The sequence below is a fragment of the Lynx canadensis genome, chromosome B1 (genome assembly GCF_007474595.2).
Source record: "Lynx canadensis isolate LIC74 chromosome B1, mLynCan4.pri.v2, whole genome shotgun sequence".
Taxonomy (NCBI): domain Eukaryota; kingdom Metazoa; phylum Chordata; class Mammalia; order Carnivora; family Felidae; genus Lynx; species Lynx canadensis.
The window spans coordinates 128,497,863-128,525,808 of record NC_044306.2 but is presented as its reverse complement, the minus strand read 5'-3'; the positions used below and the strand labels follow the sequence as shown (position 1 = coordinate 128,525,808).

General features: G+C 35.6%; 1 protein-coding gene across 1 annotated transcript in view; it reads left to right on the top strand.

Annotated features, from left to right (window-relative positions):
- LOC115512414 (DNA replication licensing factor MCM4) overlaps window positions 1-27,946 on the top strand; it is a 138,368-nt gene that overhangs the window by 68,616 nt on the left and 41,806 nt on the right.

Below are 27,946 nucleotides of genomic sequence, written 5' to 3'. Positions count from 1 at the left end.
TGTCTTTAAAAAAATTGTCTGTAGACTTAGAAACTCATAATTTCTCATTGCACATCCGGACTAATGAATGTATTTTACTATTGTATCATCAACCTTGTGTCATTTCTATCCATTACACACTAGCTTTACCTTTAGAATTCCTTAAAGTGTTAAAATTCACTGTGTGGAAAATGCTATCCTAGAAAGAATGATGACTTTACTAATAGTTGGGAAGAAGCCAGAATTTGGAAGGAAGTATGAGGAGTTCCATCTTCATTGTGGTCAGATAAGAAAGCTGATGGAACATCCTACAGGCAATATGAGACAGTTCAAGACACTGTATTGAATGCTGTGCTAAGATTAAATGAAGAAAAAGGAGAAGGGCTGATGAATCACACTTGCCCACACGGGGACAAACTACTTGTTATTTCATTCTCCAGAACACAGGAGTTTAAGCAACAATTTTGAAGTGGTGCTTTCTGCTTCATTAAGTCACCCTAAAATATATCTAGAGAGTATTTTTTTCTAATAAAAAATTCTGTTTTTGAAAAACATACTGTTCTCACTTCTGTGTTGCAACTAATATCTTAGAACAAATATTAACACTTCAATCAAGATGTATTATCTTAAAAAAGATGTATTATCTAAATTCATATACAGAATATATATGAATTTATAAGCCCTACAGCGTGACTCCATTTTCTATATTAAGTTATCTTTTACATGCATTTATCTAAGAATATGCTGGAAGCATACAAGCCAAAATATCAACAGTGGTTACCTGACGGTAGTAAAATTAAGAATGCCTGTTTAAATTTTTCTTTTTTACAAATTATTTTTTATTTAAACATAATTTAATTTAATAAAGAAAAATCAGTAGAAGATGTCTTGAAAAAGAAGCAATTCAAAATAAATACTTCTTATGAGTTTATGTTTTTAATTGGAGGTTGTCCATTAAATTTTTAGCCAAAAGAAGTAAAACTGTGTAGTATTTTGATTGTCTGAGGAAGGATGGCATGCCACTTTCATTAGGGGTAGCCTTCTACTTCCCTGGAGTGGCTCTGGAAATACAAATGCCTCTCTCACATGTCTGATGCCAGAAATAATATAAGTTATGAGTTTGAGATGACCAGCAAGGAGACCTGGAGTGCATGGTACAGATTTGTAGATTGAGATAGACTTGATGCCATGGAATCAGGATCTCTCCTACCCCTTCTCACACTGTCATATAATTAATGATTTGTCTTTACCTACAGACTGTTAGTTCATCAAGCAGGAATTTGGGTTTGTTCGCTGTACCTGGCATATAGTAGGGCCTCAGTATATCCTGGCCAAATGAGAGCTGAATGAGAGGTGAAATATCAAGCACAGAACAAGGAAGGTAATTTAGAGCAGAAAATAAATGGGGGAAACAATTAGGTAATATGGATGGCTCAGCAGAAATTACAGAGAGGCAGTGTAGTTTTAAGGGCATGATTTTTGGACAGAGAGAACCCTGCTAGGATTCTACACCCTAGGAGAGTGGAGAGAAGAACACATCGAATAGGTTAAAGTGACTAAGAATTGCAGTATTGGGAGTGGCGTGAGAAACATCTTTATGCCTTATTACAAGACAAATTACACCCAGAATATAACAAGTCTTATTCTTGGGAATATTTTTTTTTTAAATACAGTTGAGATACTCATAAAATATGCAGTTTTTTTTAAATTTAGGAAAAAACTGGGAGCTTTAAAAATTTATGCTTCTCTGATTTTGCCCTTCCTAAATTAGTCTAGAAATAAAGTTAGAGAGAAGTCATATTTTATTATACTCTGTGTTGATTTTAATAATGTCAAAGGATTGTCACAGAAAAAAGAAAATAGTGGTTATCCTTGATTGAGGAATTTAGCTTTGGCAGGGAAGTGACAAAAAGCTGTTTTATTTTTTCCATTGAGTTTTCAGTTTTGGTTTTAGAAAAACACTTAGAAGCAAACTGAGAATGTCTTTTGTTTCCCTTGCTGGAACCTAAAGACTTTTATGACAGTGCTGTAAATAAAGGCAGCTCCGACTGCTATGCTCTAACTCATGTGTGCCTCTGATATTGATGTGTTCAGGAAAGTAACATATCTGGAAAGCAGATGTGGAACTCCTTTCTAGAGAGGCAAAATGACATGAGTTGAGAGTGTGGGCACTATTATTTCACACACTGTGATCAAATCCTTGCACAACGGAAAGACCCTAGACGAGTTTTTTTTTCGACTTCTCTAAAGGCTATTTCTTCATTTGGATGATGGAGATAATGAGTTCCTCATATAATTGTGGAGATGATTAAATGAGGTAATTTCTGTAATGGGGCTTAACACAGTGCCTGATATACAGCAAGTACGATAGAGAAATACAGTTTATTTTGTTTTTGCTTTTTGTTTTGTTTTGTATCTAAGAAGATCCTGAGCATCCAGATCTGTATCAGTGGTTAACTCTGAGCCCTGGCAGCTTGCTCCAGTTAGAGCAGAGAGGTGAAAGAGAGGGCCATTGCCTAGTAGTTTATTGTCTTTTATAGGTCTTTCCTACAAAGAGAAGAAAAGTCCAGGGGTATGGGAAGAAGCACATGCATGCAGTCAATGACAAGGTTTTTATGAAGAGTCAAGGATTACTGGAGACTATAACAAATGAACCTAAGACTGGGGGAGAAGAGATTTGGGATTCCTCTAGTCATTTACCTCTCCCCGCTTCTCTCTTGGGTATCTTACAGCAGTGAAAGGAGAGTAAAAGACAAAAAAGGAACTGTTGATGGTTAGGAAACAGAATTGGGAAACATGGTTATGCCTGTTACATGATTTCCAAAACACCTTGCCTAAGAGCACAGCCCCAAAGCAGAAGGCATAAAGCAGATTATCTTAATTTTGTGCAAACAGCCTCCCTCCTGGTGTCTGCATTTTCCAATCAAAGCTCAGCCTCACTAGCAATGGTGGTAGCCTAACACGAACAAATGTCCTAGGGTTAAAATGACTCCCTTTAAGGCCATTTGGGTGGCTCTGTCGGTTGAGCATCCGATTTCAGCTCAGGTCATGATCTTAGGGTTCATGAGTTTGAGCCCTGCCTTGGGCTCTGTGCTGAGAGCTCAGAGCCTGGAGCCTGCTTCAGATTCTGTGTCTCCCTCTCTCTCAGCCCTTCCCCTGCTCACATTCTCTCTCTCTCTCTCCCTCTCTCTCTCTCTCTCTCTCTCAAAAATAAATAAACATTGAAAATGTTTTTTTAGATGACTCTCTTTAGTTAAAAATACTGTGTTGTTAGAAAGCGGTTGTTAAAACTTGGAAGATTGATGGACTACTCAAAATCACCTATTGGAACCACAAAGAAACAGCAGGACCTAAACACTTAAAATTAAAATTAGAGAATGGCATTTGCATTTGCTCAACAGAAATTAACTTGACTATCTATACTGTTACTGTTATAATACTAGGAGTAGAGGATACCAGCAAATTAAAGGTGCTTTTATCTTAAAGTGCTAATGCATGTGGTAAAGGCAGCTACAAAATAGGGCAATATGCAGTCAATTGTACCTGTTAGGTGATAAGAAATGAAAGGTGGATGAGATGCATACAAAGCTACTGTCTACATGATGTCCACATTTAAGGACATAGAATTAGAGCTAGGATTTAAACAGCAACATAGATAAGTGAAGATTAACTGAAAAATAAATTATATTTGAGTATAATGTTAAGTAAATGTTTCAGTGTCATACTACTGTGTTTTCTTATGCTGCAGATGCTAGAAACCTAAAATGTTTATTGTCCCCAAACCTCTCTGGCTAAAGTGAAGGAAAGGAGTTAAAGCAGGTGGTCTGCTATCCTTTCATTCTCTTCACTAGGAGAATGGAGCTGGGAGAAAGGAAATTCAGGAGACCCAGGTGTATTCTCCTTGTTAACTGGGCCTCCCAGTAAACAGAATAAGGATATGTACTGGGGGGAAGAGGCCTTACTTCTGAAACACTCTCAGCATGATGTCCTGGCCAAAGGACCCTATAACATGTAGGCATGATGGTCTGTAAGGAATGTCACTTAGACTGTAGAACTATCTGGGGTATAAAATGAAAATGTTTCAGAATTTATACACCCACTGCAGCTTGTGGAACCCCACAAGCCTTACTTAGAGACCATAACTATTCTGGGTCAGAGGTGCTTGTCTACATGGGAAGGAAGGATGTGGAGAGCTGCCCTTGGTGTCCATTTTTCTCTCTGCTTGGTCTGAAGCTTTCCATTGCCTGTATTCTTGAAATTATTACTAGTTTACTACTGGGTAAGGTCTCTGATTCATGTGAATATGATTTGATGATCCAATCAAGTGCATTAGCTCAAAGTGTTCTAGACAAGTTGGATTCTACTGACCAGATGTGCTTTCATGGAACTTGCATTTGGAATTCAGCTATATTGAGAGAAGAGTAGAGCATTGATAACCGTTTTATTAATCAGTTTGCCACTACAACTAATGTGAGCAAGGTGTGTGAATATGTGTGTTTATGAAGGTGGGGGTGCAAATATCATGGATGCATTTCATAAGAGGCATAATAGAAGTGACACCAAGAAGAAAATAACATTAAGAAGGGAACATAGAGTTTTCCTATATTCTAGCTTTTCTTCTGAAACACAGCCAGCAATTATTGTTTTTCATTATTTAAAAAAAATTCTGTGATTCTTTTAAGATGTACTTAACTTGCATCAATGACAAAGATTCATATACTAGAGGTAACTGATTTCTCTTTTGGTGGTTCTAATTGTTCAAGTGGTATTATATTGGTTAAAGTTATGTCTACAAGTAGATTCTGTCAATCACCCTACTTCTTGGCACTAATTTTTATTTTGATTTTAAGTGTTTGAAGATAGCCATAAAACTTATCTGAATCTGTTGCTCTCTTGTTTTTTCTTTTCTTTTCTTTCTTTTTTTTTTAAATCTTCTAGTCATTCTCCATAACATTGTTTAGAGTCCATTTTCCATCCTGGGTGTTCTTCTCTGAATATGCTGAAGTTTGTGCAGGCTCTTCTTTTGAAAATTGATCCAGATTTTGGGGCACGTAGATGGCTCAAGTCAGCTGAGCATCTGACTCTTGATTTTGGCTCAGGTCATGAACCCAGGGTCGTGGGATTGAACCCTGAGTCAGGCTTCACTTGGAGCATGGAGCCTGCTTAAGATTCTCTCTCTCCCTGTCCCTACCCCTGCACCTCCCCCACACTGGCACCTTAAAAAGGAAAGAGAATAGATCCAGGTTTTGGTTTTTGTTGTTGTTTTTTGTTTTTTCGACACCGTTACCACTACCACCAATAAATGCAAAGAAAGGAAATAAACAAAAGAGAGACAGATGATGAAACTATGGATTAAAACAATTTTTTTTAGTAAAACAAATTTAAAAACAAATCTAACACATAGCAATGCATGTATCATATTCTGATACTGAGTCAAACAAATGAACTACAAAAATAATGTATATGTTAAGAGTTATCTGAAATTTGAATATTCACTGAAATTTTGATATTAAGTACTTATGACTAATTATTTCTAGATATGATTTTGACACTGGGATTATATTTTAAAAGTCCTTATCTTTTAGAAATGAATTCTGAAAAGTTAATGACTAAAACAACGTGTCTGGGATTTATTTCACTAATTCATGATGGTGAATGTATGAGTATATACACATGGCCAAGATTGCCATGAGTCAATAATTGGTGAGGCTGAGTGATGGATATGTGGGGTTTAGTTAATACTTAGTCAAATTTTAAGATATTTATAATTCATCATAATAAAAATGTCATTCAGAAGTTTTAGGTTAAATTTAGTTAAATAAGGACACTTCGCTTAAGTTGATTTCATTATTATTTGCTACATACCCTTCTTCAAGAAAATATGTATGAATATATGTGTGTGGTTAGGTAGTCAAAAGAGTGAGCAGACACATAGGTAAGAAAAATATGATCACTACATGCTGGATGCACTCTTTTTTGATGGTGAATCATAGAATTCAACAAATTTATTTATTATAGAAGAAATACATAACAAACATCTTAAAAATTAATCTTAAATATAGGCAGAGTGACTGGTTCAGCTAATTCTTTGCTATTTGTGAAGAAAAATTGATTGCTCAGCTTAAACTTAGGATCTTATAGAGAAAAGATGGCAGAGAAGGAGAGAAATATATGACTGGATATACTTACCTTTTAAGAAACCAGATTTTAGGTGAATCCTATTACAAATATGACCGGTAGGATTATTTCTTAAATCAACATATTTTATGGTATAAATTTAGTCTGTTGTAACCTGTGAAAAGCTGCTTTCATTTGTGTATAAAAGGACACTGGAGGACAACAGTTAAAAAAATAAAAGCTCATATAATTTTATTTACCTTTTTAGTTCTAAGTCACTTCTCAAACTACAAAAACAGAGCACCACTTAAATATTTCTGAAAATGATTGACAGATCATTCAGTGGCCTGAAGTATTACTTTCTGAAAAATATCCAAGTGAATAGAAAGAACATGTATTCAATCTTTGCACATTATATCATTTTCTCAAGTAGCTTTCTTCATTACAAGGAAACACACACACACCAACACATACCTCTAAAATTTGCTAAATCTGTAAAAATATAGAAAAGATTTACAGTCTGCTATTTGAGCACACAAACCAGATATGTGTCTTTGTTGTATTTTTACCCCCAGTTGAAATATCTCAAATTATTTTTAAAAACATTAATAATACTACCAATATTTCTCTGAAATGCATGTATATAACTTTGCAATTGGACAAATGGGTTTATAAATATGATATTTTCAGGCTAATCGATATTTTTAGTGTCAAGTGATTGTCTTTCTTGTTTATATAATAATGAATTAGCTCCCATGTATTCAATATTTAATTGCTTTTTATTTTCTCAGAAAGAATGAGTTATAGCCAAGTGCTAAATTTAGGAATATTATAGACTAGAGCACTCAAAACATATAATTGATTTCAGGTGATAAAAATTTACCATAGGCTTTTAAGTCACTAATATAATTATTTTTTCACAATTCATGACCTAAGAAATATTTTACCGATATGTACATTTTGCCTAAGAAACTGAATCACAGTACAGAGTCAAGTATTATAAAGGGGAAACCTCTCTTAAACCATCTTGTATATCACAGAAATATAGGAGTAATTTTTCAGTGGCTGGATGCATAGTCAATCAATTACAAGATTTAAGTTGATAAAACATTTTGTATGCTAAAGCTCTGTGTGCCTCTTTCTATTCAATAATTTATTGTGACTTGAGCTTCTCAGATATTTGCAGAGGAAAATGGATCCTATGATGTTGCATCTACAGGCAAATTTCACCTAAATATAATCACAAGGACCAAGGAAACAATCCAGATAGATACTGAGCTATCTGTAATAATTCTCACTGAAGGAATCACATGATTTTGGACGGCTTTTGTAAACATATATCTCATCATATTCAAGTATGTTTAAAGCTGTATTATAATATCAGTTTAACTTGGAAGGTTAAATATTATATATAATCCTTGAAGCCTATTTTCCATCTCAGAATTTTTCAACTACTTTGAAATATTATAATACCTTACAATTTCATGGTACTTAAACGTTTAGAGTTTTTTTTTTTTTTTAAATAAGCATTATCTAATTTAATCCTCACGGCAACCTCATAGTGCTACGTTTATCTGCAATAATTTGAGTTAAAGGGGAGAAAACTTCACATAACCTACTTATTGATTATAATGAATTACAGAATCTAATGGCAAGAATGTCCATCAGATTGCTGATCATCAGTTATTTCTATTGTTTTAAATGCACATGATAGCTGTGCACCTGTTTCATTCTCCTTTCTTTCGCTTTATAGATAGGTTTCTCGGTAAGCATTTAGTTCCTGCTTCCCCATAATAACAATTTTATTGTAATTTTGTGTTTCAGAGGCACTTATTCTGACCCAAACTCGAGTGTCAATTAGGATCAGTTCTGGTGTCATAAATCCATTTCCCAGGAGATAGAATCTGATTGGCTCAGCTTTGAGCAGTTATTTTCAGTGTGCATTCCTCTTCTGAATTACAGTCTTACATATTCAATTGCCTATTGCATACCTTTGCTTGGATGTCTAATAGGCTTTAAAATTTAAAATGTCCAAACGTAAATACCTGATTTTCCTTGGAGTCATTTTTGATTATCTTTTTCCAGTGTGCGTATATCCACACCAATAACAAATCCATTTGGATTTACTTCTCAATAACATCCAGAATATTATGGCTGCTGAGTCCTTCAATCACTACCATCCAAGTCAAACAGTCATGTTCTCTTGCCTGGATTATTCATCTCCCTACATCTACTCATCTTTTTACACTCTATATTCAGTACAAAAAGTAGAATCATCTTTTAAATATTTAAGTCAGATCATGTCTCTTCTCTGGTCAGATTTTCTATTTCACTTGTAGTGAACTCAAATTTCTTTGCACCATTCTACAAAGTTCTATATTATCTGTACCCCAGCACATCGCCTTTCTGATCAAATAACCTTTTACTCTTTGTCTTGTTCAGTTGGCTCCAGCCACATTAACTTTTTACTCTTCCTCACCATGTCAGGCACATTCTCAACTGTGTGGTTCTTCCCCCTGACTTAAATGTTTTTCTCCAAGATGTCTGTATGGCTTACTCTCTCATTTCCTTCAAGCGTTTTTGTCATCTCATTGAGGCCGTTCCTGAGCACCATATTTAAAACTGCAGTTTCTCTCTCAACATTCCCTAAGCTTGCTCCATGGTTTAAAAGTCTCTGTAGCACTTATCTTCATCTGGCATTCTTTTTTTTAATGTTTTTATTTATTTTTGAGACAGAGAGAGAGCATGAGCAGGGGAGGGGCAGAAAGAGAGGGAGGCAAAGAATCCAAAGCAAGCTCCAGGCTCTGAGCTGTCAGCACACAGCCTGACGCAGGGGTAGAACTCACGGACTGTGAGATCGTGACCCGAGCTGCAGTTGGACTCTTAGCCAATTGAGCCACCCAAGAGCCCTTTCATCTGGCATTCTATATATTTATCTATTTGTTTATTTTATCTGTATCCTTTTGACACCTGACTAGAATGTAAGTTCCATGAACACATTGATTTTTGTCAGTTTTGTCCTCAAGCATTGCCTGGTGGATGAATTTTTGTTGAGAAACTATATTGCCCACCTTAGATCCAAGCAACTAAGGCCTGTGAAGTGGGAGATCATGAGAAGAGCCTGTTTATGATGAAAGAGATGTCAAAGATGGAGAATATAACTAGTATCTTTCATATAGACATATACTGTTACCTATTTCCAAAATAAAAGTAGCCATGCTCAATACCACTTGGTGACTTGCCCAAGGTTATATAACTAATTAGTCGTAGGAAGGGAATTGAATGTAAGTACTGCTCAATTGAATTCATAGCTCTTTCAGTGGTCCTATAGCCATGGTTTCACATAACCTGAGGTGTGTTAGTAAAGAAATTCCAACTTATTTCATATAGTTCTGAAATTGACTTGTTAATTAAAAAATTACAAGATTCTCATTTAATTATATCCTTGTGACTTACCTTCCAGCAGACTACTTAAGGTCACAGACATTGTCTGTCTCCTAATGACACTATTACACAAATTTGGGCAAACTTGAGCCATAATATCTCTTCATGACCTCAGGCCACCAGCTTTCCCCTTTACCTTAAAAGTTTAAAATTATACAGTATAAGAGCCTTTCAACTTAAATTCTCCTGAAGTTTAATTTGCAGCTGCCATGTATTTAAATTTGTGGTATTTAAAGAGCCTGTTTATTGTCTGATGCTCTGTTGTCATTGATATTGATAGGGTGAGGATGTCAGGTTGGAGACATTTACCATCATTTCTGATGAAAATAATAAAAGTGACTTTTGGAAAGGAATATCTGATGAAAACCCTACAACACAGATGCACTCATATGCTCATGAAAGGATTAATCCCAAAACAAATTCTAAAGGGATTTGTAGTTGTATTATAGAAAGCAGACTGCCCCTTTAAAGAATCTGTTAGGATAAAGGGAAACTAATTGAACCAGCACCAAATGAGTTTCAGAAGAATTGCTCCAAATTGCTAAAGTTTGGGGAAAATAAAGTTAGCTGAAAATTAGAATGAATATTAGAATTACATCTTAAAAATACACTGTCATGCTCAACTTTTTTTTTTTTCTTTTCAGTTTAGTGACTCACTATTGCTCTGCCAAATTTCTCTTTCTTAGGAAAACAGCACCAATTAGAAATGAAGCGTGCTTCATGCAGAAAATATTTTTCTCTTCTTAAGAACATATTTCACTTTTTATATTAATGGCTCTATCAAAAGTTAGAAGGTATATTATATTGCCCTAAAAATTAAGACATAATTTTCTTATATATGTACAGTTAAATAGACTGTTTAGAGCCATTGATTTATTTATATACTTAAGAAACTACTTCTAAAATCAGTCTGATAGATTTCCTTCATTGAATTTCCAGATCAGAGTCAAGAGAGGCTTTTCAATTATATTACAATGAAAAAATATATCTATTTTTTCATTTTAAGTACCTAATACATGTTCAAAATTGATAATTTTATAGAGCGTATTGGAACTATAGTAGATTAAAAGCTACTGAGTCTTACTCATAAGAAATTAGGAGCTCAAATTTAATTTGTTTATTTTATCTTTATTTTCTTTCTCCCTTCCACTTCTGACCCAAGGAAGGAAGGCAGGGAAGGTAGGAAGGTGGGAAGGCGGGACGGCAGGAAGGGAGGAAGGAAGGAAGGAGGGAAGGAAGGAAGGAAGGAAGGAAGGAAGGAAGGAAGGAAGGAAGGAAGGAAGGAAGGAAAAATGGCAATCAAGAAAGGCAAGAGTGCATGCTTATTATAGATCTTAAACTTTGAGCAGTTTGGAACTGATGATAAAATATAGAGCTACCACATTAGTATATTACATAAAAACAACAACCAAGCTATTATCATATGTTGACTTATATAAAATTGGCCTTATTAGATTTTTTCTAGGATTTTTTAAAATAAAAGTTTGATTTTGAGGTAATTGCACATTTACATGTAACTATAAGAAATCATACAGAGTAAATACAGTATACCTTTCACCCAATTTTCCACATGGTAACATCTTGTGTGACAATAGTACAATATTACAACTAGAAAATTGATATTAATACAATTTACTAGCCTTTTTCAGATTTCACCCATTTCATATGCACTCACTTGTATGTTTATGTGTCTTTATTTCAGTATAGTTTTATCACATGTATTGACTCATATCACTCCCATGGTAGTCAGTTTCATTAAAAAGATCCTTTGTGGGGCAACTGGGTGACTCCGTTGGTTGAGCATCCAACATCAGCTCAGGTTATGATCTCACAGTTTGTGAGTTCAAGCACTGAATCGTGCTCGCTGCTGTCAGCGCAGATCCCACTTCAGATCTTCTGTTCCCCGTCTCTCTCTGTCCCTATGCTGCTCACACTCTCACTCTCAAAATTAGTAAAAACTTTTTTAAAAAAGATGCTTTTTGCCACCCTATCCCAGACCCTTTCCTCCTGCACACCACTCTAATTTCTGGCAACCACTAATTCTCTTTCTCTGTAATTTGGCATTTCAAGAATATTAAATGAAATCATATAGTACATAATCTTTGAAGGTTGACTTTATATATATGTATACATATAATGTATATGTATATATATATATATATATATGTATACACACACACACATATATATACACAATTAATGTTTTTAACATTTATTTATTTTTGAGACAGAGAGAGACAGAGTGTAAGTGGAGAAGGGGCAGAGAAAGAGGGAGACACAGAATCTGAAGCAGGCTCCAGGCTCCGAGCTGTCAGCAGAGAGCCGGTCGTGGGGCTTGAACTCACAAACCGCAAGATCATGAACTGAACCAAAGTCAGACACCAAACCAACTGAGCCACCCAGACGCCCCGACTTTATTTTTTTTTTAACTTAGCATAACTCTGAAGATCCATTTAAGTTGTTCTATGGCTGTGTAGAATTCATAGGGCTATGCACTGAATTGTGTCCTCCCCAAATTCATATGCTGAAACTTTAATCTTCAATGTGACTGTATTAGTAGATAATTAAATAAGGATTGGGCCCTAATCTGGTAGGACTGTGGCCTTATAAGAAAGAGAGAAAGATTTCTCTATCTCTGCCACTGTGAGAAGGCAGCCAGGAAGAGAGCACTCACCAAAACAAAACCAAGTTCAGCCTCCAGAATTACGAGAAAATAAATTTCTGTTCTTTAACCTATCCACTCTATGGTATTTTGTTATGGCAGCCCGGCTCACTAATATACATGGTGTAGATAGATCAGTTTATTTAATAGGTTTTTTTTTAACCCAGGGCCTTTGGGTTGCTTCCAGTTTGGGGACTATCACAAATAAAGCTGCTATTAACATTAATGTACAGATTTTTGTGTGACATAGTTTTTATTTCTCTGAGATAGTGCAAATGCAATGTCATATGGTAAGTGCCTATTTAGTTTTGCAAGAAACTTCTTTATACTTTTTCTTGCATGGCTATACCATGTTGTATTCGAACTGTCAATATATGAGTAATCCATTTTATCACTATCCTTACCAGCATTCAGTATAATCACTATTTTTTTTTTATTTAGACATTCTGATAGGTATGTAGTGATATTTCATTGTGGTATTCATTTGCATTTCCCTAACAGCTAATGATATAGGACATCTTTGCATGGGGGCCTTCCTAGATTTTTAAAAACTATATTGAACTATATTTTAAAAGTCCTAGAGATTTCTTTTTCAAAGACATGCACTCCAACAGTAGAAATTTTGGTCAAGGAATTTATGTTATAAGGCAAAACTCCTTAAACCTCAATGCTTATCCATAAAACTCCAGGAAAATAAAATCTAGATTTTTTTTATATGCCTAGAAACTAAAATGGATACTTGAAGTTGTAAATGTCATCAGTCATTTTTATTTGTCTTTGGAGTCACTTTTTATATGTTTCTGGAAATGTGTTATCAGTGTAACAATTCAGTTCCAACGCTAGCCACTTTGCAGTCTTATCCTTTCAGAGATGGGAAGCTGTCCCAGCACCTCCTTTAATCCTGCAAAGCATTGTGAGGGACAAATAGCTTCTTAGGCTGGCACCCAGCATCTGTATTAGGAATGGACCTCTCTCTAAGACAGTACCCAGAAATCTTGAATTATGGCTTTGTCTTTCAAATGTCTTCGTCGGTACCTACAAAGTAAGAGTTAATAGCAGTTATAATAATGAGTTGCATAGAAGTAAGCTGTAATTAGTTATTAAACAATCAACAGTTAATAAACAAATGGGTATTTAAGTAGAATATGGGCTGCCAATGAAGAAAATTGATAACCGCAACCTTAATTAAAGAGAAAAATCTAAACACTGTCAGTTAACTTGAAAGAAATATTTTCCAAATAAGCTGCAAATTGGATAATTAGGAGTTGATAGTGATAAGAGATTTCCGCTCAATAATCTCATTTTGTTTACCTCCTTTTATGTGCTAAGCCTAAAGTAAAACGATGTCCTAAAGCACAAATTAAAAAAAAAAAAAAAAATTACTAGCTTAGTTCTTTGAGAAATGCTGGCTGGTTCTTTCTGATTCACTGGCAAAAGAAATCTTATCGAATTAAAATAAAACATAAAACACAAATTTAAAATTTACCATCTCATATTTCTGATGGTAACATGGGGCAATGGCACATGTTCTCTCTACCACTGCTAAAGGCAGGAAGTAGGGCGACAAGTCCATTAAAGCTTCTGGTACATTTAGGGTAGAACAATAATGTATGTAACAAAACCACTAATACTCTGATGGTAACCTTTTCATAGAACAAGCTAGAGTTTTTCTGAGCATTGATTTTAGGATTTGAGGGCCAGCAGTACATGTTTTAAGTATCACTGTCCCTTTCTTATTATAGTTTGTAGATTGTCTTCACAGAAGTCCAATCTAACTCAGAATTCTCGGTCCCATTTTAATTTTACCTCTATGTTTATGTTATCTCTGAGTCAGAAATATTTCATCTGTATGTGAGTTAACTAAACAACAACAACAAAAGTAAGCAATACTTATCGGTTGCCTGACATGCGCCTGGGTCTGCTTTCAGTCCATTTCATGTGGTATATGAATCCTTTGATCCCCACAATCACCTCTGAGAAACATTCTATTATTATCCTCAGTCTATGGATGAAGAAATTGAGGCTTAGAGGAGTCATTGCTGAAGGTCATAGTGTGAAGAACTCAATATTTAAACCCAAGTTTATCTGACTCTAGAGCAAAAGTGTTCCCCACTTTTTCATATGAAAGTTTTTCACAGCACTTCAGAAATGACTCTAAATGAAATATTAATAGAAAAGCATTCATTGAAGACTGTAGATTCAGCATATAAATAATCTCAGGGAAAATTAATTCCAAAGCATATTTCATCACCAACCAGCCAGTACATAGAATCTGTCTAATTAAAACTAGGTGGTCAAATTATTTTTCTTTTAAAGTTTTATCACATTATCAACTTAAAATTGTCTTTGGTGCTGTATAATAAAAGGGGGCTTTTTTTCCAAACATAAAGCAATTGAATAATAGTCCTAGCAACTTTAAATATTCAGCTGTTTATTTTTTTTTAACAAATGACTGTCATAGCAGTTATTAATCCTTAAAATGTTTATAAAAGACCATACATTATTGAAAGTACTTTTATTATTTAAAATACCGAATTTTCCATTCTGAAGTCATTTACCAAAGGCTATCCATCGTCAGTCAGTTCAGTACACTCCTTTGACTTAGCTTTCAAAACCGGAAGGATTCCTTTTAAATATCCCTCTGTATTCTTTAGACAACAAGTCGCTATTTAGGTAACATTTGTGTGTGTGTGTGTGTGTGTGTGTGTGTGTGTGTGTTGCCAAAATAGTCTGTAGAAGAAGACTCAAAATGTGAAGAGTACTACTCATCAGTTTTTGAACCTTGGTCCTTCAATTCTCCATGTTCAGCCTGTACCTTTAATTTCACTCTTTATTGGTTCCTTTCGGACTATAGATACACTCAGGTTTTATTCATCATGAAAAAAATGTAAACAAATGAATAAATTAAAGCTTAAAGCTGAGTCCTTCTAAAGCTTCTATCATAGCTCCCTCCTTGCTAATCATCCTCAGAGAAGAGTACTACATCCTCCTTGTCACTGTCCTTTGAGCCCATGGCAATTTGGCTTTGTTCCCTCCACCCCAGGTCACCTCAACAATACCACATTCAGGGGACCGTTGAAGTCCTCATCTTAACTAAAATTCTCTACTATTCAATACCGAGGATCATTGTATCTATTCGGTATATTGTTTTTCTTAAAAATAATTTAAGATGAGGGGTACCTGGGTGGCTCAGTTAGTTAAGCATCCCACTAGTGAGTACGGATCAGGTCATGATCTCAGAGTTCATGAGTTCGAGCCCCATAACAGGCTCTGTGCTGACAGTGTGGAGCCTGCTGGGGATTCTCTCTCTCCCTGCCTCTGTCTGCCCCTCGCCCATTTGTGCCCTCAAAATAAATAAATAAACTTTAAAAATTTTTCAAAATGAAAATTTATTTTAACTTTTGTGATATATGCAGTATGTGTGTGGGGGGGGAAATCATTTTAAGAAAAGTTTGGTGTGTTTTTGTTTTTGTTTTTGTTTTTGTTTTAGTATTTTTCATGTTATTAACTAGTAAACACTACCTGTTTAGGTCTTTCCTATGTAATTTCTCATTCTTGACTTCTTATTTCTATAAATTGACTGTGGGGGCTTGTGGGAGTAACCCAAAGTAATAAATACTCTTTTTTACTTACTTAAAGAGGACTGAGTACCATTTGATATAAAGGTCAAGATTGCTGGCCCTTTTATTTGAATCTATGGCAAGAGTTTCACTCTTCAGGTATATGGAACTGAATGGAGAGGGCACTTCATAAAACAGAATAGGAAGAAAAACTGATGTGTTCAGTAAAATTTAGCACTTTAACAAGGGCTTAGGAAGAGCTCAATCTGAGCTAGGCATCCTATTGAAGCAGAGAGTAAAGAGGAAACAAATCTCTTGTTCAATTTTAAATTGTTGGGTTTGTAACAATTTTTCCCCAGCATAAATCAATTTGATATCTAATTCACAGACACTGTTGGACAGCACAGCAATTGAAACCAGGGTAGATGGAAGTTAAATCTAGTATTACTGTTTTTCTTCATAGTAACTGTATCTTTTCTACAAAGGTCAGTAATAACAATTTCATTTTAGAACTATAAAGAGAAGGTAAAAAAATCAAATGAAATCTACAAATGTCACTTTCCTTGTTCATGCTTTTTTTTTTTTTTTTCTCAAAGGGTTGGAGAGTAAGAAATAGTATGGCTTTTGAAAATCATTCGGATAATTGTGGGCTAATAATGTCCGATATATTAAGAGTACCCACTGGTTAATTGTTTATCTCAAAGAAAATCACGTATAGAACTCCAGTGCATGAAATAAACATGACTAAGTTTAAGTGCTTATCACCAGACAGGCACTTGCTAAGACTTTGTACATATTATCTCATTTAATCATCAAATCAAACCAGTATTGTAAGAATTACTATGATGCCTAAATAATAAATTAGAAATTTTAAACTTAGAGTAATTAAGTAGTGACTTAATGAAGGTGCCACAAATAAGAAGGAGTAGATTTAGATTTAATTCTAAACAACACTACTAATAGAAGCAGATAATTGCAGATCCTTCCAATGATGAAGGAACTGAAGCATGACCTTAGAGCAGCACGGGCTAGGTCTGCCTTTTGACCCTCATAGTATTTCCTAAGGAAATCCCAAGGACTTCATCTCTAGTATATTAAAAAAAAATCTGAAGTTTTCATTCCAAGTGGAATGACTAAGTACTGTTGGAACTCCTGTCCCTACTAAGCATCAATTAAAATGACTTTAAAAAGAAGACAAAGTGCATAAAAATACCACCACCATCATTCCCCCATTTCTCAGGCCACAACCCTAAGAGCATCTTTAATGCTCCTCTTGCTCTCACAGTTCATATCTAATCCATCCACTAGTTCGGTGTTTTCCTGTCATCAAATCTATCATCACATTTATCATCAAATATTATCACTGCATGTAATACTCCCTGTTGCCACCTTAGTCTAAACCATCATAATTGTTTTCCCAGACTATTTCAATGGCCTCCTAAATGGCATCCCTGCCTTCACTCTTGCCCCTCTAGTTAATTCTCCAAACAGAGTGACCTTCTACAAATTTAGGTCTTATCACTTCTTTTTCCTGCTCAAAACAGTCCAACGGGTTTTCACCACATTGAGAGTAAAATTTTTCAGTCTCTGTGTTGTCTGACACCAACCTCACATCAGGTCCTTCCCTTCTCTTTCTAATCCATTCTACTTCAAGTACCCAGGCCTCTCTGTTCCTCAAAAAACCAAAGCCCATCCCTCCCTCAGGGCCTTTGCATTTGACACTCTTCCTGGAGCATCTACTTGGCTCACATCCTCACTTACTTCAGGATTCTGCTCTCCTTAGAGAGGTTTTGTTGACTAGTTCATCTAACATAACTCAACTTCCTTTTCAACCCTTTATTCTTTGTTTCTTTTTTATTACTGACACTTCTGTGCTAATAAGTTTCTTTGTTCCCTCCTCCCTTAAACACATTCTCCGATCCTTCTACCAGCTCTGTGCCTGTTAAGACTGACCTTTGTAGACTGCTTCCTTCAGGCTTCCTCACCCCTTGGCTACTGGTTGGGACGGGTCAGTGGGAGCACTGGCAGGAGATCACAGAGTAGAAAGAGACAGATGAGGGTATTTATTACTCCCTTGCTTCTTTTATATCTTGAGTCTGTTTTAGCAATGGTGGCTTTCCTCCAGGGCCACAGCTCCCATCCAGTGGTAGTTTTCCTGTGGCCCTAGTTCTTATTTCCTTCTAGTAGCACAGTTCTTTTTACTTGCCCATCAATTTTAGAATGGTTATAGCTCCCCATTCTTGCTGGTTCCCGGGTGCTTTATCATCCTTTGTCGGTTTCTTTAACCCTGTCCGTATCTCTGTATGAAAGAACCTTTATTAGCTGTCTTCAGTTAAACGCATTGCTATTTTTATACTGTCTGAAATGGAGATGATTCAGCTTCTCTTCCCATTACTTGAAATTTTACATTTATTTATTTTTTTTGTCATCTAACTTTGCTGCCAGGATGTGTCTGAGGTTTGGTAACGTGAATAACGCCTCCAGCCTGCTGTCAAGATGTGTGCGTTGTAATTCCCTGAAACTGTGAACGTGTTACCTTACCTGGTAGGGCAGTCTTTGCAGGTGTGATTAAGGACACAGACATTGAGATAGGGAGATTATCCTGGATTATAGGGGTGGGCCCAAGCTAATCATATACGGCCTTCATAGCAGAGAAATTTTCCTGGCTGGATCAGAGAGATGAGAGTGAAAAAGACAGGAGAGATGGAAAGCAGGAAGGAAACTCAATTTACTATTGCTGACTTAAAAATAAAGAAGGGAGACACAGGCCAAGGAGTGCAATCAGTCTGGGAAAGCTGGGAATGGCATTCAGCTGACAGCCAGCAAGGAAATGAATTTCCTGAAACCACAGGACTTGAATTTTACCAATAATCTTAAGGAGAAGGAAACTGATCCCCCCTAAGGCCCTCACAACTTCTTGATTTTAATCTTATGAGAACTGTGTTGTTTTCTCTTACTTACAGAATTGTAAATTTTTTGTAGTTTAAGCCACTAAATCTGTGGTGATTTACTAGGACAGCAGTAAAAAACCTAATGCAAGAGGCTTGGATTTTTCTGAACCTTTGTGGTATATACTCTGCCTAGAACCATGTCTGTATATGTCAAGATGCTCAAGAATATCTGGTGAATTAATAAATTGAGTTGATCATATGTTTTAAGAAACCTTAGCTCATCTCAACAACAAGCCTGTGAAAGAACATAGTTGTTTCTAGTATTTACAAAATATTATAGTCTATGAGATTATCAAGAAGTAAGCTTAGAAGAAGAGTTTAATAGATTTCCTCACAGGGGTTTCTGACACCTCTTACCAAAATAACCTTTCTATTTGATCCATTATTTTAGAATCCGAATGGAAAATCAATTCCCATTCAAGTTCAAAGTGAGCTTTCCATTTGCAGTATTTAAGGTAGAGTGTACCTATTATCCAAAACATGGTATTTAAAGAATGTAGAGGAGGGAACTTGTTGGGCAGAGCACTGGGTGTTTCCTGTAAGCGATGTGGGAATCTACCCCCAAAACTAAGAGCTCACTGTGCACACTGTATGTTAGCCAACTTGACCAGAAATTATATTTAACAAATAAATAATATAAAATAGGTATATTAAACTTCAAAAAAATGTAGATTCACTAAAGTACCTCATGTAGGCTTATTTAGGTTCCTTAAATTGTCAAAATCTATTTTTTAATTGAACTCGCTATGTTAATCCCTTTAACAGCTTTTTTTTTTTCCTGAAAATATCTAATGATGTTGTGCCTCTGTAGCACATACCATGAACTTAAAAGAAGGTAATTTAAACTCTAAATGTGTGAATTTTATGTGTGAAAAGATTCCTACTTAGGAAAACTATATTCTATTATCCTTAAAATAGACTGCATTATCAATTCAAATGTATAACTGATCAAATTAGAAGAGGGCATTAAAAATAGTCATCTAGGTAACTATTAACTTTAAATTCATTTTCTCTGTGCTCCACTTACGTAGAAAGAGACAGGAGTTTGAAGCTAATGCTACATTATCAGAAGTAAAAACAGTTTTTAAAATATGCCTGAAGGAGTATTTTTCAAGTTTACTTTAGTCTGAATATTCTGAGGACATGGTAACTCAAGTCTAGATCTTGAAATATTTGAATTATCAGAAACTCCCAAGTTTCTCCTCCTAGACATCACTGCCTTCAAAAACAGTTTTGTGCTATAAACTGTTTGCCAGAATGTAATAAAAACTCTAATGCCTTCTAGAGAAGAGGATTGGTTTTATCTTTATTTTTTATTTTGGTCATTCTCAGTGTGGTCCCTCAATCACCAGCATCAGCATCACCTGGTAAAGTGTTAGAAATGCAAATTCTTAGACCCTCACCTCAGCAATCCCTGAATCAGAAACCCAGGGGGTGGAGCCCTACAATTTGCCCTCTAGCAGATTCTGATGTGATCTCAAGTTTGAGCAGAGCACAACTAACCCTGTGAATTGCTTACATTTCACAGACTGTTCCGCTCATCAACTGAGCAAAATTAAACTGAAATGAGAAATGAAGAAACTATGATAAACTGGGTACCTTAAAGAACCCTGCATTTCTGAAAGTTGCCTGGTGTAGCTGTGTATATACATACTGTCTCAATTTCCACAGGTTTCTAATTTATCCATAAGGAAAGAGTGTAAGGAGGTGCCCCATTTGGGAATCATTAATAAAGGATCATCTATGACCTCACAGAACATTTGCACATTTTGGTTACAGTTTGGTTTTTCCCTTTGATCTGTGTTTGCCAAATTTATAATTTGAACATGATACCAAACAATGTGTCATGAGGTCGAAATCATGATTTCATTGCCCCCCTTTTAAAGACATAAACATGTTTTCCTCAATACTGAAAAATGGTATGACTGACCTCAATCAATAGGTGTTTCCCTTGGGATGCATTTGTTCTAATACATATGAAGAGTCCCTGTGGTTGCTGAGAACACTCAATAGAGAGCCCATTAGGCATTCCTCATGGCCCCCTGCTGATACATTCATTCAAACAAGTACTCAGTAAGTGTCTGCAAGGTACTTAATTACTGCCAGACACTGAACAGGATATAAAGTAAGGCAATTCTCTGTCCTCCAGGATTTTATAATCTAGCCAGGAATTCAAAGGAAGGGGACTAAACCATCACGTTCTAGGCACTGAGCAGAGCAGGAGACGTAAGGTAAATCTGATATGCCCCGATTGGAGAGACCCCCAAAAACAAACCACCAGAGTCCAGAGTCAAAGCCAAGCGGCAAGGGTCGTTTATTGCAGGTTCGAACCCGGACCTCCGCGCACTCGTTACAGGTGACGCTAAGAGGTCCCGAGCGAGGATCTTACAGCTTCTTTTATAGACAGGCACAAACAAGTTAGGGATTTTTCGCGGTTACAGAGCTGTTATTGGTTGACATTTAAATTTGAACACTCAGCAGAACTTGATTGGTTCCCGCCTTTTTTTCAAACCACTCAGCAGAACTTGATTGGTTCCCGCCTTTAGGTCAGACCACAACTGGGCACGCCCTGGCTGGTTCTGGGAACAGCAGGGGGTGGGGGGAGAGGTCTTTTCTTTGCAGTTGTGAGTACACCAAATCCATGTAAACACTCAAGGAAGTTGACATTATTTCCAATTTGTAAATAAGGGTACAGTAGTCTTAGTGATGCTGAGAATTTGTTCAAATTCATCAGGTAAGAAAGTGATGGGGGTGAACTTTAAAATCAAAACTGATTTTTAAGTCAAGGAGTTTCCAGAGTACCACTTCTATAAAGCATAAACAGAAATTCCTAGGTGTCTATAATAAGTGCCTAAATGAATGATGCACGTTGCTTCCCCAGGCAGATTTTTTTTAAAGGGGCAGTAACTGTGGACTGGGAAGTGCAAACTTTGCAGGAAAAGTTCAACACAGATGTTTATGGAAAGAAAAAGTGTCATGGCTTGGGTAGGAGAAAAAGGGTTTGAAAGTATTCCAGATGGAAGACACTATTAAACAGAAACGTTTAGTCAGGAATGAGAAAGGCAAGCTCTGGTAGGACGATGAAATCAGCCCAGCACATTTGCAGTGCCCAGTTAATGATTTGGAATGGCTCTGCTTGGCTCTGGCTATTCCTGAAGGCAAACGCTTTAACAATTAAGGGATGGCGATGAACAGTCCCACTTAAGCAAAGCTAAAAGTAAATGCACCATTTTACTGGCTGTGTCCTAATGTATTCAGCCAAGGGTTTGAAGTCCCTACTTCTTTCGGCTTTAACTTTGGATAAGCATTATCTTTCCTTATGTAAGTGACAGTTCTGTTCCTCTCCTCTGCAGCCACCAGGATTCAATCACTTTAGACTTATTATCACTCAAAACCTCACAGGTAAATTTTTATAAAATCTCTGAAGTCCCTAGAGTTGAACAAATTCTTAGGAATGTCGGGTCTCCCAGGTACTTGTTTGCAGATACTGCAATGTGCCAGAAAGAAACCACAATTTTATCTTGAGTAATCCAGTTTCACTCCACTTAGTATTAAAGAAATATTAATGGATGATAGGGTAAATAGAGCATGTCTAAAGAAAAGATGCATTTGAATGGTCTATCCTATTTAACTTCAGTGGATTTTGATATGGCTCTGTATTTATTTTGGATCAAAGTCCCCATATAGAGGTAGAAGGAGATTTCAAGGGGAAATTTCAAAAGTGCCTTTGTTTTGATTTCTTGTTAAAGCCCTCTCTGTGGTAAGAAATATTTTTTGTCATTTGCTCACTGTGAATTTCAAAAGGATCTCCTATGATAGAATAGTCATCCCCCAAAGATCTTTGATGTACTATGGGGAATGTCTTTGTTCCCAAAGAAGATAATAAAAGCAGCAAGAAAATAATAAACATTCTCTATAGGATATCACAGTTTTAATTGACCACGGACACTCAAATCGATGTTTTAATCTACAGAGACATGGCAAGGTCAGCAGCAGAGGAACTGATAATGCTTTACTTTCATAATATGAGGGATATATTTAAGATTTGTAATGTACACATGAAGTATCGTAGCTTGAAAGGATAATGGGATTTAAAACTATAGATATTAATTACACTTTAATGTGATTTTTTAGCATATTTTAACAAAAATTAATTAGAAAATATTTTGCTTGGGTAACTTTCATATGGATCCTTTTAAAAATCAGTTCCCTTTTGTAGTCGTATGGTCAAAGAATATGCACCAATTTTTCAAGATAAAGTTTTTGTCAAAATTTTACATATTTTGAAAGTATTTACAAAACCAGTAATGAAAAATAGGAGTTACTTCCCTATTCCTCCCTACTTCCTCTTCCCACTCTGTGGAAACAACGTTTAATTTTTGTTTTGTGTTAGCTACTTCTATTTTCCAAGTATTTTTAAATAACATTTTTACACTACTTTCCCTGATTTTTAGATATTGATATTATCTATTGATGGACTAACAAAAAAGATAAGAATTTAGCTTATATACAGTTATCTCACACAAAGTTACCCTTTCCTTCCAAAATAGTTTTAACACATTTGTAATTATATCCTTATTCAGTATTATCATTCCATAGCCACGTAAACATTTTTTTCCCGGCTCCAGAGAGGCTCCAACTGTTTATTCAATATGTGTACCTTCACTGAATCACCTTACTTTTTTGTTCAGTGCCTCACCAAACCACATATATATCCATTAGCCATATATATCTATATATATATATATTTCTTTAAGATATATGTATCTTATATATTGGGGTGTGTGTATATATGTATCTTAAAGAAAAAATTTAGATTAAGATCTTGCTGCTTCTGCTTCACATTATTGTTGTTTTTCCAATTTAGTTACAGAAAGTAAAATATAGCTAGCATATATAGCATTGTCATCATGTTGAGATTTGAACTTCTTATTTGGAATTTTTCAATATCACCATTCATTGCCAGTCTTGAAGTCCTATGTAAATATCTCCATTACTGGCTGCTGAAGAGCCATAGCTTTTGAAGATGAATTAATGGAATAGAAAGCCTGTAATAAAGCAGTTTTCTCGCCTCCTCATATAGTAATATATTTTTCACCTTGAACTCTGAGAATGACACCAGTCTTGGTGTTGATATGTTACCCTCTTTGGATCAGCATATTTACAATAACTAAATTCCAAACTTGTCTAATTGACTTTTTCCTCTTTGTATTTTAAACTTGTGTAGTTTAAGGAGTTCAGCGGTTTCATTCTCTCTCTCTCTTTTTTTTAATGTCATACTTTGTTCCCCAAATAAAATGTCTTAAGAAAGGAAATAGTCTGGCATTTTTGTTTTACTTTTATTCAAACAGCAAGAAACACTACTGTCTTTATATGGGCTTTTTGTTTATATCCTTGATATTTTTAGAATTTAATATAGATTTCTGTAGTTTATTAAATTATGTCTCAAAAGCCACTATTGATTTGTATAAATTGGAAGAGCCACTGACTTAATAAAGAGGATTTAATTCAGCTTTCAAGGAGAAACTTATTCTTTATTGAAGATTTATGGTCTCCTCAACTCCATTCAGACATCTGGCATATTGGATGGCCCTTGACATTTTGGTGAACCCTTTGATAATTTTAATCATAATTCAAATTTCAAACAACAAATATTTGGGATGTTCCAGGTTTTAAATAGCATCCAACTCTCAACCCTAAAAATGTTCTTTACTTGACTCTCAAGAACATTTTTTTCGATTTAAAATGCTTTACTTTTTAGCTTTCCCAAAGTCATACTCAAGCTAAAGAGATGGATTTTCCCAGTAGTGTGAACTTTTACAAATACAATTAGAACAGAGAAAAAATTCATTATTTAGCAAAATGACATACTTTCCTAACAGCAAAATTCGATCATCCTTTGACCTAATTTTTTTTCTCTTTTCTGCTGTTGTTTTAATCACAGTTCCCATTGGCTTATTTTGAGTCCTTGACCTAATTATTTTCTTTGAATTTTCAGTGACCTTTTTATCACAAAGTAACTGTAAGTAAAAGAAAGTAAAAGTATAATTTTAAAATATATATACAAAATGATTCAGAATTTCTTGCAAATTGATTATTTCTATTAAGTAATTTTTACTAAGGCATATCAGAAAAATTGCAAATAATTTGAAGAATGTCAGGAAATTAATCTTCGTTGAGATTGTAGGAGCTCTGGAAATGAGGAGTGTAACTACTAGTATCAAAAACTTTAATAAAGTTTGTTAACCATGTTGTTAACCATATTAATATATAAAATATGGTTATGGTGCATATCTATATGGTATATATATATTAGATAAAATTTAAGAAAATTAAAAGATAAAAGAATACATACTTTACTTTTAAATTCAATTTTTTTTATTCCTTTTTTTTAAGAATGAAAGTTTTGGGGCATTTGGGTAACTCAGACAGTTAAGCATCTGACTCTTGATTTCCACTCAGGTCATGATCTCACGGTTTGTGAGATTGAGCCTCTCACTGAATCAGGCCCTGAGCTGTCAGCACAGAGATCTATTTCAACTATGTCTCTGTCTTTAATTCTTACAATACTACCAGACTATTTTTAAAGAAAGCCTTCTCAGGGCAGCTGGTGGCTCAGTGGGTTAAACATCCAACTTTGGCTCAGGTCATGATCTCATGGGTCGTGAGTTTGAGCCTCGCATAGGGCTGGGTGCTGACAGCTCAGAGCCCAGAGCTTGCCTCAGATGCTGTGTCTCCATCTCTCTCTGCCCCTTCCCTGCTCACGATCTCAATCTACCCCCCCCCCCACCTTCTGTCTCTCAAAATAAACATAAAATTTAAAAAAAAGAAAAAATATATATATATATATATGGAAAGCCTCTCATACTTTTGTCATCTAGGAAGGAAGGCTTTTGAAGCTTTTCAACCAGCCTGATTTATGAACGTTTCCAAATGCTCTGGGGAGGAAAACAGGTGGCCCTCAGAATTGCAGCTGTTAATGCATGTCTTTGGGTCTGAGGGAGTCCAAGGTATTATTATCCAATAGGTCCATCTTTGCTATCTTAACTTTCATATGCTGACCTGAGTAACCTGTGAGGTTATGCTAAATATGAACCTATGCTGTGAAACAGTGCTAAGTACTTAAGTAATCTGTGAAACATATGGTAGATTCGAAATCAGTATGTAACTCTTTATAATGAACCAAGAAAGTCCTAACACATAACTCCAGGCCACCTTTTGAATTATGAACCACAGCTGTGCCACACAGCATTTATAGCCCCAACTCTAGTGACAGAAACACACCTTAGATCCATTTTATAATTCCTAATAAAAATTCAGTTCTCAAAAGAAATACCCACAGCAGTCTTCAGAATATATATATATATTTTTTTTTTCTTTTTCTTTTCTTTTTATCTGACTGGAGTTAAAGCAAGCCTTGACACATAATTTATTTAACAACATAGCAAAACTGATTCCTACTGTTGAACTTGGAATGGCATATAAGAAATAATGAACAGGCAAATTCAATGATGTATTTCAGGATATAATTGGTAGCCTTTATTTAAGGCTGACTTTATCACTTGGAGATGGAAAAACAAACAAACAAGGTAGTAAAATCAAAATAGCATTTATGGTTACCAATCCCCAAAATTCAATTCTTGTACATAATAACCTATCGTCCCAAAAGGAAAATACATGTGATTGAAATAACTTATATATGGTTTGTGCAGGTTTAACTGAGGTATAAATAGCACCACTTTAATGTTGTATAAAGAAGTTTGCTTCAAATAAAAAACAATTTTTACACAATAGGTTTAAAATGGCTGTATTCTCTCTGAAATGATTTTGTCTTTCCTCCCATGGAAAGGTGCATATTTGTGAAGGAGTATCACCTGTAGACTGGCAGCACTGTTGTACTTTTCATATTCCTAATAGTCTGCAGTGGAGCTCGGCTGCAAGCTCACTTAGACTGAAGACCGGGTCTGCCTTGCTCAGTGAAGCAGCTCCCGTCCTAGCACTGTGTCTGGTATATTTCAGGTGCTCAACAGCTTCAATGGTTTTGTCAAAGTAACTGAATGGATATAGAATTAGTGTCAAGTCATGACACTCAGTTTCGGACCAGAGCTTTTCGTAAAGCAGTGGATCTCAAAATGATTCACTAAACCTGCAACACAGGCACCAACTGGGACCTTGTTAGAAATGCACATTCCCAGACTCCAGGCCAGAACTTCTGAATCAGAAACTATTGGAGTGGGCCCAGAAATATGTTTAAAACGTCCTCCAGTTGATTCTAATGCATGAGAGCCTTGAGAATCACCTATGTGAAGAATTCCCCAATACACTGTACACAGTGGCAGCAAAGCTTTTTAGAATTAGGAGAATTCTAGACAACTCCTGTGGACAGATTGTGAATAATTTTCATTTCTCAAGACTTTTTCTACTTCTCAAGAACTTTTTCATTTAACTATATAGCAACTATTCTCTATTCATGTGTAGTAAATGGTGTGCTTTATGTAGGAAGGCTGAATAAGTTTGAGTTACTGGTACAGATCCTGAGACAAGAACATGGGTGCAGATGATTTACCATGATGGTCCCAAAATGCGCCAGTGAGGAATTGGTAAACGTGAAAGAAAGAGAAAAGCCAGTCAAGAATGTGTTACAAGGAATGGATCGCAAATATGCACAAATGGGGCGCAATCCTGTGGGGAATCTTCTGAGAAACTGTTTGGAATATGCCTCAGAATCACCCCTACTGGGAGACAGGGGCATTTATCCACTTTGTCCCATCCCCATTGGCTGAGAGTTGATCTCCAGAGATGCTAATATACCCCCACTTCTAGGTCATGTTTTTGTGTGTGGCCAAATGATGCTAGAAAAAAGTCCTCTGGCAGAGAAGATAAGAGGTACAAGATCTTGAGGTGGCACATGTCAATATTCTGGGAGCTCTTTTCACCTGCAGCTGCAGGGCAGTTCACATAGGCTGAGGGGGTGTGGGGCAGAGTAACCTTCTAACATCTACAGTAACCTTATGGGACAAAGTAACCTTCAAATAGCATAATTTAAATCCAGTCCACAATACTTATTTAATGTCTGTTATGAGTCAGGTACAGAGTTGTTGGGAATATATAATAAATAAAACATCGTCCCTGCCTCAAGAAACATTTACTATGGTAGAGAATGTAGACAAATAAAAAAAAATTAAAATATAATTAGATCTGTTCAGTGATTGTGGTTCATATCCACATTTTAT